The sequence below is a fragment of the Podarcis bocagei genome (assembly GCF_964188305.1).
Source record: "Podarcis bocagei genome assembly, chromosome: 12".
Classification (NCBI taxonomy): domain Eukaryota; kingdom Metazoa; phylum Chordata; class Lepidosauria; order Squamata; family Lacertidae; genus Podarcis; species Podarcis bocagei.
This window is the reverse complement of record NC_138137.1, coordinates 34,906,757-34,927,655: the sequence shown is the minus strand read 5'-3', so window position 1 is coordinate 34,927,655 and position 20,899 is coordinate 34,906,757. Positions and strand designations below refer to the sequence as shown.

The 20,899-nt window shown below is 39.5% G+C and overlaps 2 protein-coding genes across 20 annotated transcripts in view; one reads left to right on the top strand and one right to left on the bottom strand.

Annotated features, from left to right (window-relative positions):
- LOC308569411 (uncharacterized protein) overlaps nt 1–20,899 on the bottom strand; it is a 286,883-nt gene that overhangs the window by 56,936 nt on the left and 209,048 nt on the right. For 10 of the 14 annotated variants that reach the window (XM_081163357.1, XM_081163353.1, XM_081163350.1 and 7 more), the window contains 3 exons: nt 15,098–15,195; nt 10,449–10,853; nt 423–519 (listed from right to left, as the gene is read on the bottom strand). The exons of the other annotated variants lie outside the window; for them this stretch is intronic. The gene's annotated coding sequence lies outside the window, so the exon portion shown is untranslated. The remainder of the gene's footprint in view (nt 1–422; nt 520–10,448; nt 10,854–15,097; nt 15,196–20,899) is intronic. 14 annotated transcript variants of the gene reach the window in all.
- CDK14 (cyclin dependent kinase 14) overlaps nt 1–20,899 on the top strand; it is a 223,208-nt gene that overhangs the window by 191,852 nt on the left and 10,457 nt on the right. Inside the window, exon 15 of one of the 6 annotated variants that reach the window (XM_081163264.1) lies at nt 19,732–19,849. The exons of the other annotated variants lie outside the window; for them this stretch is intronic. The gene's annotated coding sequence lies outside the window, so the exon portion shown is untranslated. Of the gene's footprint in view, nt 1–19,731; nt 19,850–20,899 lie in introns of those variants that run through there. 6 annotated transcript variants of the gene reach the window in all.

The window sequence follows — 20,899 nt, the reverse complement described above, 5'->3', positions numbered from 1 at the left end:
TAGTTTGCTATATAGGATTTGGGCATAATGTTTCTATTTTTTGTTCCAGGTCTTTGTCCAGCATCTTGTTGAGCTTTCTTATGTGATCCTGTACCCTCCTAAATAGCACATACACTATATATAAAATTTCATTGTGAGTAGACATGGCTTTTGTTCCAGGATGTAAATTAGAACTGTGAGTGTTTAGCCTATGAATATATTTAATGATGGTTGAAAATTAAATTGTACAATTAGAATATAGCAAAGCAAAACATTCTAGCTAGTTAGAAATACCAAGCCTTAAGTGAGTGGATATAGAGTTTAGAGAACCATCAATCTTCTTCAAAAGCTTACAAGGCAGGTAGAGACTAGTGCAACCCAAGGTGCCAAGGTGGCAGTGTAGGAAGTAATTACTTTATTTTATTAAAATGGTCTAGCCCCACCAAAAGTGCTAATCTTGACATCTTCAATTTTATCATTTTTAGGGTCGTTCCCCCCCTTTTTTACTTCAGTATAGAATCTGTGATTCATCCTTCTGACCTTTAAGAAAGGGAAGGCGGGGAGGAAATCTAAACAGTGCTGATACTTACTGTTAATAATAAGCAACCTTGATTGTGCTGGGAAATGGCTTTAATTATTTCTAAGCCAATTTGCATTCAACCACTCCTGTGCAGTTTGTTTCTGCAGTTTACTGGTCTGCATCAGGAGAAGGAAAGAGGCTCACCCTGAAGACTCATGTGGTGAGGGCAGCAAGCGGTAATCCAAAAACTCATAGGGAGGAACAAACAGCAACTCACTGCTGAAGACACTTTGGGAAAAGTACCATTGGTGATGGGTTGCTGTTTGGAATCAGGAGACATTTTCAGGGCTACAATATCATTCTGTCTACCAAGGAAATAAAATCATTCTACTAGATTGCAGAAACAAGGTGCACAGGAGAGGGCTAAGTAAAGTTTGCTGCAGGAATAAGCTGTGCCATTCTCCAATTTTGATATGACAACTAGATTTCATAGGGTAGCTGTGTGCAACTTGCAGCCCTCCAGATGTTATTGGATTCCAACTTCCATCAGCCCCAACCTGTATGATCAATGGCCAGGAGTGATAGGAGTTATAGTCCAACAACACCTGGAAGCTGCAGGTTATTCATCCCTGTGATAATGGAACAAAAATACAGTGGTACCTCGGTTTAAGAACTGCCCTGTTTATGAACAATTTTGTTTACGAACTCCACAAAACCGAAAGTAGTGCCCTGGTCTAAGAACAGAATCCAAATGGTAGAAGGGCACTGGCGGCGGGAGGCCTCATTAGGGAAAGCGCGCCTCAGTTTAAGGATGGTTTCAGTTTAAGAACAGACTTCCGGAACGGATTAAGTTCGTAAACTGAAGTACCATTGTAGATGTGAAGTTTTAGTTATAATTTATAGATTTTAAACAAGCCAGAATATTCTGAATTTCAACTACAGGCTGTGTGTGCCATAGAAATCCGGAAAAATATGAAAATATGTATGCCTTAAAAAATACTATATTTAGCACCGAAACTGTTTATAGGACTACTTGGTATATAGTCAGCTTAACAGTTTGCGCACTAGACCTTTGGCTGCAGTCCTATAAATCCAGTGGTGCCTCGCAAGACGAAATTAATTCGTTCCGCGAGTCTTTTCGTCTTGCGATGTTTTTCGTCTTGCGAAGCACGGTCCATCGCAACTGCGCCTCTTCAAGCGGCTTTAAGAAAAAAGCGAACAAACTCGCAAGACGTTTTCGTCTTGCGAAGCAAGCCCATAGGGAAGTTTGTCTAGCGAAGCAACGCAAAAACCGAAAAACCCTTTCATCTAGTGAGTTTTTCGTCTTGCGAGGCATTCGTCTTGCGGGGCATCACTGTAAAAACAACTATAAATACCGTATTTTTTGCACCATAACACTCACTTTTTTCCTCCTAGAAAGTAAGGGGAAATGTCTGTGCGTGTTATGGAGGGAATGCCTACGGGTGGCATGCCTACGGATTTTCCTCCTCTAAAAACTACGTGCGTGTTATGGTCGGGTGCGTGTTATAGAGCGAAAAATATGGTAATTAGTTGTGCACTAGTAGTTTTATTATTTGTTTGTTTGTTTCCTGCCCTTCAACGTCTCCCAGGCCTCCACCCCCTGCGCCTCTGAGGGCAGAGGAATTGCCAAGAGGGTCCCTCTGCCGATTTCAGCACTCAGTAGGGTCTGTAGAGAAGGAGGCGGTCTTTCAGATATTTTGGACCTGAGTCATTTAGGGCTTTAAACACTAACGTAAGCAACTTGAATTGGGCCCAGAAATGAACTGGCAACCAGTGCAGCTGTTTTGAAACATGGGTTATGTGAGATCTAAGCTGGAACCTCAGCCAGTAATCTAGCTGCTGCATTCAGGACCAACTGAAGTTTCTGGGTCATCTTCAATGACAGCCCTCCATATAGCACATTGAATTATTGCGGTCTGAAAGTTATTAGAGCATGGAGTAAAAAGGGGTCATAGGTAGCAAACCAGCTGGAGCTGAAGGAAGACATTCCTAGTCACCGGTCAACTGATGAGCCTCCAGTAACAGTGTTGAATCTGGGAGCACTCCCAAACAGCAAAGCTGCTCCTGTCAGGAAAGTACAACCTCATTCAGGGAAGGCTCTTGCCCACCTCCCAACATGAGAACCTGAGACACGTAACACCTCTGTCTTTTAAGGATTCATCTTCAGTTTATTGGCCCACATCCATCCCATCACTGCCTCCAAGCACTGATCTCACACCTCAACTGTCTCTCCAGAGTCAGATGGAACAGAATGATAGAGGTGGATGTCATCTGCATATTGATTTGACTCCAAATCTCCTGGTGACAGCTTCCAGAGACTTCATATGAATGTTAAATAGCATGGGTGACAAGGTGGTACCCTGTGGGGATACCACAAGATAATTTCCATGGGGTTGAACTGAAACAGAAACCCCTCATGACTACTTTATGGAAGTGGCCCTGGAAGTATAGGAGCGGAACCACTGAAGCAGTGCTTGAAAAAAATCTAAAATGCATTTTTCAAGCCTAAATGCTGTGGGAAGGTATTTGTCTCTGTATCTGTATGGGGTGACCACGCCCACTTTTGCCTTGGCCACACCCATCACTGGCATGTGGTGCCTGGAAGGTTGACAAAGACAAAACATTGCCATCAGGCCAGAACAGTTTCCCAACCCTTAGACATAGGGAAATATACACATGCTTAAAGGGGTCAGTCAACAGCACACAAAGCTGTCATATGAATGAGTGTTTCTTCTAATGATATTTCATTCAGCTTTGACTGTTACAAATGCTACACTCTTTTACCATGTATTTTTCTTCTTAATGGAATCTAGATGGTGAGCTGCTAATTCTGTGGTATGCCATTTACTATTACACTGAATATGCCTAGTGCATTTGGGAGGAAATGAAAATGTAGTAGCAGAATAGGTAGAGAGGGAGTTCCCTTTTTTTGGCATCCTAGACATCCAAGAATTGAATTTTATTTTTCAGGAGAAAATGCTTCTAACATTCTCCAATTTATACTCCACTCGCAACATCACTGAAGATTTTATTCCCTCTTTAGAACCAATCTTTAATTATATGTTTGTGAGGATTAAAAATAAATAAATCTGAGGGTTTTTTTGTATCTGCACAATAAAAGAAAAATAAATAAACACCCCTGCACTCTGTGGGTATGTTGATCTGTTCAAACACAAGTGTTTGAAATGGCCTTGCCTGAACTCATATAATTTCCAACTAATTTCAGATTTGGGCAGTAAGAGCAGATGGATAAGAACAAATGCATTTATCATATAAATATGTAGTAAGTTAGATACAACTTATTCCCCAACTATGCAGAAAGGATGGCTTGCCAATCTTTTGAATATTAATACCAGTTGTATCCTGTTTATATTCTCCACTCCGTGATACAAAACAATTATATAATGGGTAAAATTTGGCAATCTCTGCTTTTTTAAAAGCAACCTTTTCCTCCCCCCCCCCCCTACGTACCTCTTTCTGTCTAGTTTCTCTGAAGGTTACCAAGGAGGAGGCCAGTAATAAGAAAAAAGGGGAAAGGAGCTTAAAAAAAAATGCTGTGGAAAAGAAAATTAAAAGAAAACTGGAATGAATGCTTCACTTGTTGGCTATTACCACAATTACCATACCTTAGAAAATATGCAAGGAATAGTTAATTATGACTAAATGAGCTCTTTTTAAAGTCCATGGCAGGCCCCAGGATCCAACTGTCAGTACTGTGAAACATATTGAATTGGAAGGCTGGTCTCCCTGTCAGCCTGTAGGATGGTCTGCCTGAATAAAACAGACAGTGAAAAGATATCTGGTTTAGAGTAGCCTCAGACAAGGGAAACACGTACAGCATTTGCATACTTTTCCTGCAAAGGGGTTTAATCCTAAGAAAGAAGGAGATTTCTGTATTGTCAGCCAGGGCTTTGTTCGGAATGAAGAGTAGAAGGAAATCTGATGAAGGGGTCTTTCTGAAAGCTTTGCTCTCAGCCTTGAGGTTGTCCTAGCAAAGTTATATATTTGCAGATTGTTTACATACTATTGTCTGCTTTAAGGTCTCCTATATTCAAAAGGCTCAAAGTATTCTCTTCTGCTTGCACAAAAACAGGGGTTTTGTATGGTAAAAATGACTTGCACTCCAAAGCTGAAACAAGTTCTTTTTTACTATGTATGCAAAACACTCTCATTCTCATCAGTCAAACTCAAACAACCCAAAATATTTGAAAGACTGGAAAAAGAAAGCAGAAACCACATCCTGTATCATATATCTGCTATAGAAGTCGATACTTAATATGTTTTATAGTTTGTAGCTTTTGGCAAAAATTGGCAAACTAAAATTAATCTCTCTGTGTGAGGAATGCATGTGAGAAAAACATATTTTTTAAAGTTTTAACTGCATTGCAACTAGAGTGCCTGGCTCCAAAATTTTAGCTGTGAAGACTTTGTTCAGTTGCTTGCTGTGATTCTTAAATTAACGATACACTTTCAATATTTTGGATACCAGATTGGACAAATAACTCTTATTCTTCATATTATTATGAAATATAACTCAGATCCTTCCCGTACGTGTACTACAAAAACTGCAAATAGTCTTAATGGTCTAAATTTTTATAGTCTGTGGCCCTCTCCATCAGATACTTTGTATTATCCTTGAATGAAGGCAATATTGCAAACAGTTAGACAAAAAAGGCTTGAAATGCAAAAGTGTATGTATGTAGAGATACCTGTAAGCAAAGGTTGTACTTCTTGCATATCATAAAGTCATAGAATTTTAGAGTTGGAAGGGACCCCAATCTAGTCCAACCCCCTGCAATGCTTGAATCTCAACTAAAGCATCCATTATAAATGACCGTTCAATCTCTGCTTAAAAGCCTCCAATAAAGGAAAGTCACCGCCTGCCAAGGGAGGTCATTCCACTGTCAAACAGTTCTTACTGTCAGAAAGTTATTCCTGATGCTTAGTCAGAATATCCTTTCTTGTAACTTGAATCCATTGGGTTGGGATTCTACCCTCCGCAGCAGGAAAAAACAAGCTTGCTCTATCTTTCCCATGTGACAGCCATTTAGATATTTAAAGATTGCTATCATATGCTTGGTTTCCAGACCCTTTATCATCTTGGTCGCCCTCTCTGCCCATGTTCCAGCTTGTCAATATCCTTCTTAAACTGAACTGGACACAGTACTCTAGGTGTGATCTGACCAAGGCAGAATAGAGCAGGGCTATTACTTCCCTTGAACTGGACACAAAACACTCCCTCTCCCCATAAACTATACTGTAACTAAGATTTTAAAACTTGTTTGTTTGGTACTAGCATTAATCACATTATTAAGCTGTTATCTATTATTTATGTGGATTTATAATAAACATTTATATTTATGTAATAATGCCTAATACATAAGTCAGCGTAATAACAAATACAACATGCATTTGGGGAGATGTTAAACATCTGTGTTTGTTTCCAGCAGCTAGTAAGTACATTTAATATAGATTGGGTTTTTTGCAGAGTAGTTAAAAAATATGGCTACAAACTGGTTGCTCCATTACATGGATAAAATATATTGATTCAGTGGGGATCTTGTGTCAGGAAATAGGCTTCATAAATCTAATGAGAATGTCAATAAAAACCCAAATAATGTTTGATCTGTATTGCCTGAATTTTCAGAGGGGGTTCTACAAAAAAAAATTCTATATACCCCAGCAAAAAAGAGAATGCCCTCTTGTAAATCAGCACATGGCTTTAAAGCTAGTATTCAGAAGACAGATACAAAATAGTTGGTTCTCAAGGGGGATGGGATGACATGCCAAAATGACCCAGTTTGAAACATTTGTTTTAATGGTTTGGAGAAGCTTGTGGATGAAGTTGTATTAAATGTTCGAAAAAGTAGTTAGACTCTAGCATCTATGGTTTGAATAATCCTTAAAAACAGTTGAGGTTTTCTTCATTAATTTTTTTGTGCAGGGAGGAGACTTTTAGGCTAGAAACCTAGACATATTTACCTAGAATAAGTTCCATAGAATTCAGTGGGACTACCTTCTGAGTAGGCATGTATAGAATGGTAGTGTTAATCACTGTTTAGAAATTATCCCTTGCTAGATGAGATGAACTTTCCCCTCATCCCTAAGCACATTTTTACTGTGAGAAGCATGTCAGAATATGGGGGGACTAAATATACTTCTTTTGTTGCTGAGCTTGTCAAGCACACCACTGTGTTCTCTTTCCCACCAGGAAGGTCAAACCGCTGGGGGCCATTCTATTTTCTGACATGATCCCTACTGTCTGTCCATGCTGTCTGACAGATTGAAACAGTTGTCTGTGTCACTGTGCTTTCAATGCTTTCTAAATGCTTCATTTTCTATGAAAGAAGTAAAATATGTAAGCGACAAGAGGAGAAAATGGCAGAGGAGCCACAGCCTCTCCTCTATTTTCCCATTCTTGTACTTAACCAGTCAAAACCTTACTTTTTCAGTGTCCAAGATGATGATAAATTGTATTAGGTTGAGTCTTTTGAAAGATATGGTAATAAAACGATTAAATATGCAGTGCTTCAATAGTTAAAGTGAAATAGGGGGCTTCTTTTGTTCACTTACATTTCAGTTTTATATATTTTGATTTGAGGTATGTATAAAGCCTGAAGAAATTAGTGCTGTGCTGAGCCTTGAATACTCTCTAGATAATTGAACTAATTAAATCTTTACCAACATTAACACAACTCCAGCATTCCTCGGACAGTGGTTAATTATTGCAGGAACATGGCAAGCTTCAGCTAAACAGATGAAAATAGAGTCCTGTGGAATGGTTATTGAGTTTATTCTTTATTCATCTTTTGATAAGGTTTAATTAAAACTGCCTCTCTCCATTGTGGTAAGAATGAATGTGCTTGTTTTCTTAGTGAAAGCCGAATTATTCCCTTCAACCATGGTTCAGCAATCAAAGCTGCTTCAAAGTTTTGGGTTATACTGTAGCTGTGGAGATATAATTGCTGAAACTCTCTATGAAGGTTTTATTCTTTCTTGTGTTTCTTTATTTTTATTTTTATTTAATTTACTTTCAAGAATTACAACATCCTTTTCCAGCTGCAGTTAAATTTTCTAAATGTTGATTATATATACATGGTGAAAGCTCAGACTGGAGTAATTAAAAAACAAACATACAAAATATTTATTTAAGCTCTCCCCTGACAAAATAGTAAGAGGTCATTATTTTAAAATTGTAGTTGCAACTGGTATTTTTTTTAACTTGGCATCATTTAAGCAAAAATCCTACACTTGTTCAGAAGCTAGACTTTAAGATGAAAAAAAATAATGACTGTGTTTTTAGTGGCAATGAAGGACAGGAATAGTGACTCTTTACATAGGCATACCAGGCAATGATTCATTTTAAAGCAAAAGTGCTAAAAGTATTGATGCCTTGCCAGTTTATAAAAAAAGCAAAACTCACTACCTCTCCAGATATGCAGTTTCATTTGCTACCCACAGATACACAACTTCATTTTTGAAAACTTATTTTATTGTGTTTTTTGAAAAACAGTACAACAAAGCTATTATTAAGAAACTTACTATTCATGTCCTATTATGTCAAGATGAGGTTTGATACCATGGGGGGGGGCACAAAATTTCTACCTTAAAAGTCAATAACAGAATGTGTAGATGTGCCCAACACCTGTAAGTGTGCAAGTAGTTGGTTATATGAACAGTTTGTGAATCACTATCCATGCTAAACTGTGGGAATCAGGCTAGAGTGAGTTAGGAGCTCAGACCTGAGAGTTAGGGCTGAAGAACAATTTGAAAAGATGGCAAACCAGAAGGCAGAACTGGTAGAATATGCCAGGAGTTGGCATCAAGAAGCAATCTGGATTGGGAGGCAAACCAAAAGGCAAGGCCAGTGGACAAGCCCAGAGTCATAAAGAACAAGGCAAGATACAGAAGTCACACTAAAGCTTAGATAGGACTTGTTGCTTGACTAAATCACCACTGAGTCAGGAAATCCTCTTATATTCTGTCTTGCCCATTAGTACTCAATGACCAGCCTGGGAAAGATCAGTCTGGAAAATTCGTCCCTGAGAAGCTAGAGTGACACTGCTTGCCAGGAGCAGTTCCTGATAATCATACAGGTATCCATTCCTTTGTGTGCTAACACTTTACCAGATCCTCCAAGCTGGAAGGCAAGAAGATGGGAAGCAATGCTTCCTTCCTGACCCAATACTATCCTTCATGCCATTGAGCATTTTGATAATCTGGTATAGTGAATGCATCACCTATGACGGTTCTCCAGTATTCTGGCCCACACAAGCTCAAGTGATTGGACTAGCATTATGTAAACTTCTAGGCACAGAATATTGGAGCTGTAATTTTGGTGCAGCAAATCTATATTCCTCTAGTGACTGGCTGACTGACTATTCCTCTAGGCCTCCAAGCAGTGCGTAATGGCATTTCATTGCAGCCTTGGTCTAGTTATGAAAATTTAAATATCTGCTTCTAAACGTGTCAGGCAGCCTGATTGGAAGGTTGTCCCATCTCCAAGTCTTGTTTGTGATGTCTGAGCTTCAATGACCTATTTAGGTATGTGTGCTGTTACTGGTCCTTTGTAACCTTTTTAAGGTACGCATAGGTTTTCCTAAAGGGGAAGATCATGTCTCCCACAGACTTAAATCAGGAGAAGGATGCGAGAGGGAGATAGGTTGAACACCCTCATGCTGCAGTTCTGATCTGGATCGGAGCCCTCACAACTTTCCTATAGTGCTATATTAGTTGATCATGAGCAGGTATCATGAGCAGCTTGTTACATTTCTATATTATGTGAAGCAAAATCACTGGAAAGAAAAAAGCCAAGTACAGTAAATAGAAATGTTCAGCTGGGGTAGAGGGGTTGATACTCTAATCAGTATTAGATACCCAGAGGCTTTTTTCTAATGTAATTTTCTATTTTTGTAAAAATTGTTTTTCCCCCTGGATACCAAAAAAGACAAGCCCTTTGCTGTAATTATATTGAACACTTAAACAGGGAGAAAAGAGCAGATGTAGCATTTTTTCTTGGTAAGTACTGCAGTAACCTTGCATCTTAAAGAAACCCTATTTTCTTTTAGGGGGGGAGGCTCTGTAGATGTATAGCTATCATAAAGAAGAAATATCCTTCCACCAGTTTTTATCCTTCTAATAGTACTGACACTAGCTCAGTTTGCGCATAATGCTAAGCCAGACCTTGACTTAGTGGAAACATGTGGGTTCTGGAGAGGAAACCACAACTGCTTTGCTTCTCGTCTGGTCCTGCTGCTGCTGTGCTGCAGTGAGCTAAACCATGGTTTGGCTTGGCCCTGTCATCTGAAACAAGTTTGACAAATCATGAACTGTAAGCCATGGTTTGGTTTGGCTTAGCATTGCATGTGAACAGGGTCACTGGTTTCATTTGTAGTTTGTGTTGATTAAATACCTGCTTGACTGATACTATGCCGTCCTTAAGCAAAAACACTGCTGGATTGAAATTAAGAGGGAGAACTGCTGAACCATACAAGTATGTAGCTAATTCAATCAGAGAAGCATGAGAGAGGGCGAGAATGGCTAATTGTGTAGGACAGCTTTGTCATTATTTTTGCTCTGAAATGGTGGGAAGCAGCCTGGATTTCTGATGCCATCTCTCTGGATTTGGCAACATTTGGCTTGAACCCAAAAGAGAAAATGGAGTGTATACGTTTCCAGCAGGGTCCTGTTGCTCTTGCACAGAATGGTTAACAGTGACATTAGTAAACAGAATGACCATTCCCCTACGCTTCCTTTAAGCAGATCCTTTTAAATGTATTATTGGGTGGATGGCCCATTACTTTGGGGTGCTAACTACCTCCCCCCCCCCCCCATAGTTATACATACACTACATTGTTTTCACAAGAATTTCATTTTATCCCATTCTTTATTTTGTACTTGTGTCCGGAATTAATTGCGTTGACCTTACATAAAAGTGGCATGGCAGTTACAGCCCGGCATATCCATGCCACCATGACCCAGCCTCTCCTTGCCAGGCTCCAACAGCCAACGGAAGACATAACAACCTCTCCCACTGGCTGTGGGAATTCAAATTGGCCCATCTGCAAAATTGGCCAGTTATAGGCAGGTGTGGAAGCAGGGATTCAGAATGGTGGAGCTGATAGGGACTCCCGAAGGAGTCCTCACTGAAGGAGTCCTCACTGAGGTCCCCTCCCCTGGCTTAAAACAGACCCACCTCCTCACCCTGCACCGCAGTTGCCTTTTCAATCTCCCTCCGTTCCTTAACTCATGGTTGCATCATTTCATTTGTGTGTGATATCTTGTTCGACTTTGCTATGGGTTGCTTTGGTATCAGTATTCAGTATATCAGCCTCTGTTGGAAACAGCATAATACCAGGTAGATGTTTTCTGAAACTGAACCATATATATGTTTGTGTAGTGATTTTTAAATACTAAAAAGGGTCCGAGCAAGTAAATATAGAGTATATTTCAACATTGAATCCCCCCATCAAATTTACTTCAGAATTCAAGCTTATTAGGGCCCTAAGAAATAATATTGTTGCATAGTTGCTACAAATAGAATGTGAAATTGGGACATGGAACATGTGGTGTTCTTGATCATGTTAGGGCCTGTCTGCTTCATTTGCAAGCACAGCAGTTTAAAATATGTCTGTCGTAAAGCTAATCTAAGGGTTCTCCCTGCCCCCCATGCAGTCCTTGCATGAATGTAGGTTAAGTCTGACCACCTATGCTGGATGTATATTACTATGAACATGGTTGCTATAGGCACTTGCTCCTTGAACTCGGGACAGGCTGCATATTTCTCATGCAAGTAGCCAATAGCTATGAATAAAATTAATCTATCCCACTTCACGACATATTTTTTCTTTTGAACTCCCAAACCTGGAATGCTCTGCTGTACACCGAGCAATAGAATATGCCTTTCAGATATTGTCTGTGAATTATCCCACCTCAAACTTTAGTGTTACTTCTCTGCAAAATTTGAATGTTGATGCATGTTTATAGAGGTGTTTGTGTTAAGAAGCAAGACCCTCAAGGTCTATGCCTGAGTCTTGCTCTGTGAGCTGCCTTGTCTGTTTCTCCTGCTCAGCCTTGTACATACACAGAAAGGAATGAGATTTGTAACATTAGTCCCTGCAATTGGCCGGCAGCATGGATCACCTGGACTGCCCAGAGCTGATATAAATACAGGTAAGGGATTTCTGCCCTCAACTGTTTAACAAAGCAGTACCCTCTGCCTGCTGTACTTCAGACTCGTGCACCAATCCCTTGCGCCTGTATCAAACCTTGGGACCGTAGAGCTGGAGAACATAACTATCAATAGGTTTGCATTCGGGTGTGACTTCCCATGATCCTGGGATGGCCCAATTCTTTGGACTTTTAAAAACATTAATTCACAAAAGCACTGTTAGCTTGCCCTTTCTGACAAGCTAGTTGCATTCTCTTCAGTTGGTGTTTCAGCTACTAATACAAAAAGCCATCCACTGGGGGCTACCAATTGCATCTAGAGTGTTGAGGGAGAGGAGGGATGTTATCCCATTTTTTCCTGCCCATATCCCCTCTTGCCACTCTTTGCAGCGGATATTGATCAATTTTACTTCTAAAACACGCTTCATCAGTAGAGATCCCAAAGTAGTCACAAGCTTAAAAAAACAAAACAGTAAAATAGTGTTTCAAACAGCAGCAATTTACAATAAGCCTGAGATCTTAGCAAATTTTAGTCCAGTAGTGGCCATCCATCTTTACCAGGGAAGGAAGAGGGCATCAGATGCAACCTTCAGTGGGAAATCAGTGCAGTTGGGCGGGTAGGTAGCTAATTGCAAGCATGTGCTTAAAAGAACATGTGTAATATAACATGTAGTTTGACCTTCTGAAGTTTACCCAGTAATACATGTGTTCATAATAACATATTCAGATTTTAGGATGCTGAATACACTAGTAACTCATACATAATTCTTCTCTACTGATTCTAGAAGAATTAGAATGCTTCAAATACAGTGTTGAACAATAAGCCCTTTTACATCTTTAACCACTTTCAAATGTATTTTTAATCCATTAACAAACTTCCTAATACAGCATTAAATCTACATCTTCAAATAGATTTGCCTGCCTTTCACAATCTTTTGTATTCACTTTATTCCGTACCTTCCATTTTTGGTTCCTTTTCTTGACCTTAGCATACAAATGTGTAATGGGAGAAAAAATGATTGACTCACAGAACAGGGGTCTGCAGTGTAGTGATTTCATGCTCAGTTGTTGGCTAACAAGCTGCCATAGTTTCATTTAGTGAAGCCCAGTTGCAAAAGATGAAGGATTGTGTAAGGCCCAGCTGCCAAGGTTACAGAACAGACTGCTTAAAGGACTTCAAGGTTCCAAGTGTGAGGGGAATTGTCTCTGCCCAGCAGGTATGGAATAGATTTAGACAGAGTCTGTTGTGCACAAGATGCTGACTGGCCTAAGCAATTCATAAATCCCCACCAAAATTACAACATTCTCCTCCCATTTCGCTGTGTACATACTTAACCCTTACACAGCTGTTCTGGAATAGCTTGTCTTTCAAAATAGGCATGAAATATAAAAAAGCTGTTTCTACATACTTTGTGGTGATAGGTTGAGGTATTGATCCATGATAGAATCTGCCGTAACCAAATGCATGCATGTACTACTCTACTGATATAGCTTTATATTTGAAAAGAAAAAAGGCAGTCCTTTTAATTACCCAAATAGCTTGATAGTCAAGGGCCTCTCAGACTTTCTAAGCCCCAGGCTTACTTGGCAGGGCTAAATATTTCTGAGGCCCATGAATCATAATATGGTGGTGGAGGGGTAGAGCCAGTAATATATATAGGAGGAAATTGGCGTAATCAGTTGCTAATTACTGATATCCTTTTATATTGACAGTTAATAATTCTTGGGAAATTGTTAGATTCACTGCTAAATTTCATTGTGGCAGGGAATTCCATAGTTCAGCTTTTCTCAGGCTGAATACAGACATGCTCTCTGGAGGTATTGTGACTCAGCCTTCCCATTTTAGGCAAAATTCGTTGATTCAGCACATATCTCTCAGCCTCAGACCTGCTACCAGGTTTCAAATTTCCAGTGTTTCCAGCCTTTCTTTGTCTTCTTTCCTCTACCACCACCTCTTTAAAAGCACATGGTTTTTTCAGCTGAAAAATCCATATCTGGGAAGATTTCAGTTAGTTATCTGCTTCTGTCATTTAAATCCAAGGGAAATATTGTTTATTTGCAATGTTTGAAAGGATTTCACAAAGTTAAATCATCCATCCTTCCAATTCCTGAATTATATACTGTAATATAACTGGATGATGCAACTGGCATCTACTATTAAATTAAACATAGAGAATAGTTGAAGTAACAGGCTATTTCTATCTGTGTCAAAAAGGTGTCATAGTGGTTAATTAAGTTGTTTTGCAGTTTTTAGCTCCAAGGTTTCTCTATGCATTTCATTAGCACTTATTATTCAAACACTGCATATACAGATCTGTCTTTAAGTAATATAGACTAAATTGTACAGTCTTTTTATATACCGTATTGGCCTGAATACAGTGGTACCTCAGGTTAAGAACTTAATTTGTTCTGGAGGTCCGTTCTTAACCTGAGGTACCACTTTAGCTAATGGGGCCTCCTGCACCGCTGCACAATTTCTGTTTTCATCCTGAAGCAAAGTTCTTAACCCAAGGTACTATTTCTGGGTTAGCGGGGTCTGTAACCTGAAGTGTCTGTAACCCGAGGTACCACTGTATGGGCCTCATTTTTCCCCCAAATTCCGACCGTGAAAAGCGACCTTACAAAAATTGGCTTTTACGATATCTCTGCTGAAACAGACATACGGTAAAACGGAACAGGTGTGAGTGCCTGCGGAATTTTAAGAGAGCGGCTTATATTCAGGTATTGTCTTTTTTTCTTTCCCCCTCTTGAAGTCTAAAGATGTGGCTTATATTCGGGCCAATACGGTAATCTTTCTTCTGCTGTGCATTAAATTCATCATAGCCGATACATTTTCCTTAATTTTGTGGAACTAGGTAATATTTTTGCTTTTATTCTGTTGCTGCCTTATAATTCCTATTCATAAGGAATTCCTATTGTCTTCTCACTTCCCACTTCAAAATTTACTTTAGAATCATATCACTGCATTTACTACAAAGGAAGACAGCAATATGAGGTAATAGTAGTCAGTGCATTCTTTCCCACAAAAATGCACCCCTTAAGGAATTATATGGTGCTTTTTATTTACTTCTTACATTTTTCGTTCATGCATTACATTTGTATAAGTTCACTGCATCCTAGACACTTGAGAAATCAGCCTGCTGGTCTGTTCCTTTACTGATCTCTCCCCCCCCCCTTTTTATAAGCTGCTATGGCAACATTGCTTATCAAAGGACCTTGACTCTTGAATGTATGAAATCCCAGCTGTAGAGTTTGATACACCAAAGTAACTTCCACTTGACCAAATTCATCCTATATTTAACTCTATGGGTATAAACCTTTCTACAGGGCATAAGTTGATTCAAGACCACAATGAGAGATAGCTGCTGATCACATTCTTCCAAATCTCAAATTTCAAACAATACTTACAAATATTTAAAATGGGATAGTTCCTTCTCCTGGTTGTTAGATGAACAATTTGCAAATGACCCCCAGGGAAGTGATGTTCCACAATATCCATATCATCCCTGTAGCAGAAGACAAAATGAGAGAACTGCTAAGCAAGCCCTGTGACATTAGAAGAAAACCCCAACATAACACTCAAGCAACTTCTGTCCCCCAGCCAGGTTCCTCTGTCTTAAAATAAGAGGGCACTGAGTTACCTAACTTGGGAAGACTGTTTTCCTTTTAGTTTTACCTGAGAAATACATTCCCCTAGCATAAGGTATGTACCTCAATTCTGATGATAAAACTTTGTTCTGTACTCTAAAAAAGTAGTGAGCTAATTCCATTTTCAATGGGAGTTGACTTACAAGTGAGAAATCTGTTTGAAACCAAGGTATGAACTGGAAGTTCTAGAAAGCACCTTTCCTTACTGTCCATATGCAAGTTGTCACTTGTCTGTATGCAAGAGGTTCCAATAATCAAGGCTGTTCCTTCCTGATAGTATTAAAAACCAGAAAACTCAAACTTCTCTTTGCCTACCCCTGAACTAAAGCATTGAAAGCTTAAACTATGCTTATTATAGCATATATTTATCAATAGATTGCAAAGCAAATCTGCACTGAGAGTATAATGTGAATTGTTTTGAGATCATAATTATCGCAGGCCCCAACATTTCTCTCTAACTTATCACACTGTTTTATCTTGAGTAATTCAGATCCTTGGAGACTCCTTTCTTCAAAGCTTTGGAGAGGACTTTAGTGGGGTTAGATTGGTGAAAATGGACAGGTTTCAAAACTAAACTACATACCTCTGCTGTTACAGTTTTCTGTAATCCTTTTGGACACTTGCAGCTGTAAAGCATTTCATTCTTTAGAAAGCCACATGTCTCCCAATTCAGTCACTAAATTAAACTTTTCTGCTGACTTGTGTTTATTTAAACAGCTTTGATTAAGTAATTATACTAGTTTGCCTGTCATGGTAGCCCCTGGAGGGGGAAGGCAGAAAAAGACTATTTATGGTCAGCTGGATGTCTTGTCCAGAGCTGCTTGTGCCTGCCCAACATCAAGTACTATATTTATTAATTGAACTCTAACCTTTTCTTACCCTGAACTTTCATTATGAGCCCTTTCTTGATATTTCTGAATGTTTTTTTCTGGTCCTGCCTGTTTGCTTTAAAATATTTGTTTAAATATTTGTTATTCTCTTTACCCAAGTATTCAAAGGTGGCTTGAAGCTGCAGATTTAGAAAACGTCAGCAAACAATAAAATATATAATAGAAAACATTAAAATAAAGGCAACAAACAAAAAACAGAATGGCAGCAATTAAAACAGAACTATAATATCCACTAAGTATGTCTGATAAACACGTAATTGACCCATAAATCCTTCAGTTTTACACATGTGAAGGTTCTGTAAACCAAAACTGATTCCAATATATTGCTACTGCACTATCTCAATGCACAATATGTCAAATCTTTTGGATTTAAACTGGTCTGGTCAGTACTTCTATATGGGTGATCATGTGGGAACCCTATGTATGCTGTCTTTGAGTTTCGTTGTGGAAGGAAGGTGTGGTATTAATTAAATATGAATGCATTGCTTTGTGTAGATTTTCAAAAACATTATTAAATATGACTTAAGAAGATAAATGCCAAATCTCTTCCATTTGTCTTCATTACTTTTGCAGGTTGAATACAAACCTGCAAATAGAAGGAATCTTTGGATACAAAATCTGTATAGATGGCATCTCCCACTTAACAGCAAATCTGTTTAACGTTTTTCCTTAGATCATGGGTGGATAACAGTTTTGAGCCTGGAGCTGTACTCCTTTTTGGCCAAACTTTCAAGGACCACATGCCAGTTTTGTGTGAGGTCAGAGGTCAAAGTAAACCAACCAATTAATATAATTTTTGCTTTTGTACAGTAGGCAAGCTTTCACACACACTAACAAACCCCTCTGTAGCCTCCATCCTGATGAGCAAGAGGCATTATCAGAATTCAAGGCAAAGATACTCAGGGATGGGATGTAGCTTAGGGACAATTCCAAGAATCATATAGAGAGACCTGGAGGGCTGCATCTGGCCCCCAGGTTTGATGCCCCCCCACCCCTTCCCTAGAGCATTCCTCAGAAGTAAGAAGCTTTTCCCCTTGTGCAAAAGCCTGTTGTACAAGCAGAAATATGAACTGTGATAGAGAACCTATTGTAGCACTGCATAACTTCTTGCAGAAGTTATTGACACAATCATTTATTAAACAACGCAAGTGTCAGAGCTGCCTCCAGGTCCCAGCTCACAGAGGACCACGCTAGCCGGTATTACTGTACAAAAGTCTTTATTGAGTTACAAGTTCCATTTTCAAGCCGCAGCGTGCAGCTCTACGTCTTAGAAGCTAGACCGGCGAAGCTCCGTCTGAGTCTCCGCCTCCTGTACACCAACTTAATACTCTAGCCTTACTCCACCTCTTCCGTCTTTCCCTCCTCCTCTGGGTCCCTCTGCCCCCCGTGGTCTCTTCCTTCCTGGACTCTTCTGACGCCGACCCCCCGGACTCTGCCCCCTCTTTGCGGCGGGCTTTAGGACCTGGCTCCCTATCCGGACTGCTTACTGTGCCGCCTTCCTGTGCATTTGAACTTGGCGCGCGCGCAGCCTTCGACCTTCCTCTTGACCGTTTCCTCGCTCCCCGATGGAGGTGTGGCCAATCCTAACTCCTGCCTTCCCGCTTGTGGCGAGCCGCCAGCTCCCGATGCCTGCGACCCCTCCCCCCTACTGTGCTCTGGTGGGGAAGCTGGTCCCGATTTCCAACTGCTGCTCTCTGAGTCTCCTCTGGTCCCTTCTTCCTGGTGTGTCCCCCTAGGCGCCCCCCTTGTTCTGACCACTGGCGCCCCTTTCTGTGAATCTTCCGATTCACTGGAAAGACTCGGAGATCTCGGGCCGCTGTCATCGCTCATATTTCCTTCGGATTCCTCCCCCTCGCTCTCTGTTTCCTCCCTTTCCTGTGCCTCTGCTCCTGAACCCCTGACAGCAAGCAACATCCCCCCCCAAAAAAAAACACACCTTACCATACTTATGGCTCAGTGCATCTTTTTAAAAGGCATTCACTACACTAAACAACCAGAAGTCCTACACTTCTCAGTAGAATTTGTGAGACTCAAGGAATATGAAACCATAGTTTGTGTACCTGAAGCTAGCTAATGATCCTCTTTTGATATTTCTAAATTACTTACATTTGGGGCACAGTCTTTATGGAAGACAAACATAAAGGGGGCCAATGAACACAAATTCTTAGATACTTAGAGGAGTCAAGTTTGTAAAAAAGGGAAAAAAAGACAGAACTTTTCTAGTCTCAAAACCACCTAGTGATCCGAGGTTGGTGGTCTCAAAACAAAACATTTGTGAGGAAACAGATACCAACCTGCCATAGATATACATAGAGTGAAGATGTTTTAGTTTAAAAGAACAGCAGCTGAGAAACAGTTATTTGATCCCTGCTGTTTGAGGGACAAAAGAAGAGCGTTTTTGCGATCACTCATCAGTGATCCCTGTGCAGCTTGATTCCAACAGCCGCAACAAAACCACAGATGTTATAACAACATTGCAGTAGGTGGTATTATGTTACAAATCTTATGCATAGTAGTATCAGACAGATGTATTGTTCTGTTACTTCCAGAACTATTGCCCAAGTTTGCTGCAACAGTACAGCTAGTCTGTGCATAATTTGTAAATTATGTGCCTGCATCACCTACTCTATTTATCTGAAGTAGTGCCATAACTTGCAAGTTGTGTGTGTGCTTCACACAAACGGAAGTATGAAAACTTCCATAGGGCCCTTCTGTCGGAACTATAGTGAGTGTGTGTTTTTGAGAGACAGACAAAGACAGAGGACAGGATTCTACTACCTGTGTTTTGTTCAGATGTTGTGCACACAAAATAAAAATAAGTACTCATGTCTAATGTGCAGACCCAGTTACATACACACATTAACAGACATTTTAGGGTCCGCCGCCCCCAGAAAAATCAGCTTTGAAATATGATGATTTGGAGTTAGGAAGAAGCACTTAACCCTTCCCTGCCTTCTGCTTCTGTTCCTAATTGCCCTTTCCTCAAACCACCTTTTTTTACCTGTGGGTTTCAAATGAATGTTAACAGTTCTTTTTGGAAACATGAAATAACAACACACTAAGCACTGCTTTAAAGCAAATCCATAGAACATAAATCATGTATGTATTGATTTATAGGTTCGCTGCATACAAAGCACCTGGTTTTTCTGTGACATTTTTCTCTTTCTTCCACATAATCAAATGACCAAGAATTATTTGATGTTGTTAGCACTTAATCTAGACTTTTTTATGAAATCGGTTGCTCAGTCAGCATGCCTGCCACCTATGTACACAGCCAACATATCTTTACAATATCTAGGTCCTTCTATTTGAAGGACAGTATGAAATTTTATGTTAAACGGTGGTTTGCTATCCACACATCCATTTTATTTTCTTTGAACATGGACCACAGTTAAGTGTATTGTACAACTAGGCAGTTTGATATCACTTTGATAGACACAAAGTGACCTTATATGTGCACTCCTGTGTACTCTAATCTGTGGTCTCCCATCTCCCACTCGACAGGAATTCTGAGATGTTGATGGAACCCTCCGTTTCAACAGAGCAGCTGTGCTGACCTTTAACCCTTCACACTGGTTCTGACAGCTGCCTGCCATGTGTAGAGGAAACCTCACAGACGAACATTTCTGTCCTGAAGTAAAGATTTTTAGATAAACATGCAAGCACTACTATGGATACTACTTTTAAAAATAAATAAGCTACTGAATATATAACAGCAGGATACGTAGACTGTTAAAAAATATATACACACTATTGCTAGCTCGTTTCTCGTTTCTCTGAAGAACTTTTAAATAACGAAAATTATAAACTTAAAACTGCACACCAAATGTAACCAATCTGAAATTTATTAATTTTATTAAATGAAGTTAATTGGGTGCCGCAAATATAGGCTTATGGCATTACTGGCATATATGTAGGTGAGGTGATTCAGACGCTTCTAAAGCAACTGAACTTGTGTGCAGTTTTTAAATTTTAATCCAAATAATACAACCTTTTTCAGTTGTTGTTGTTGTTTTTTTTGGGGGGGGATTAAAACAAAACTTTAACCAAAAAGAAAACTGCTTTAAAAACCTTTGTTATGTGTTAAAACATGGTGACTTGAATGTCAGGTTCATCTTGCTCTTATTGAGAGTCCAGTGTTATGTGCTAATGTTTTCCTGCTGAGCTACTATTGCCTTTTTGCGCAGCTGTCGTGGTATTAATATAATATACCTTCCCCATTTGTGTAGAGGTCACTATTCTGTTGCCCACTCACATTACATCTGCTCAGATATTAACTGTTTGAGGTTTTTTATCTCAATAAATATTCAACAGTACCTCAACAACATGAGGTATTGTTTTTTCTAAAATGAATGAATGAATGAATAAAAATACAGTAGAAGACTTTTTTTATTCATTTGTTTCTTAGCAGTAGAAGAAAGTCTCTTGGTTAAAATCATATTCTATTCAAATTCTTACCTTACCTTATAAAATAGTTGCCTCTTTTTTCTATTGGACAGTTTGACAGACTGTAATTTAGTGCTGTTAAATTTTTGTTCATATGTTACTAAAAATAAAAAAAGGGTGGGGGGGACCGCTCTCTCTGTGTAGGGTGTTAAGTGTTCATGTCCTTATTTAAGGCAAATGGATAATATATTTTCTACCTCTGTCCAGCTGGAAATTCTGTTAAATT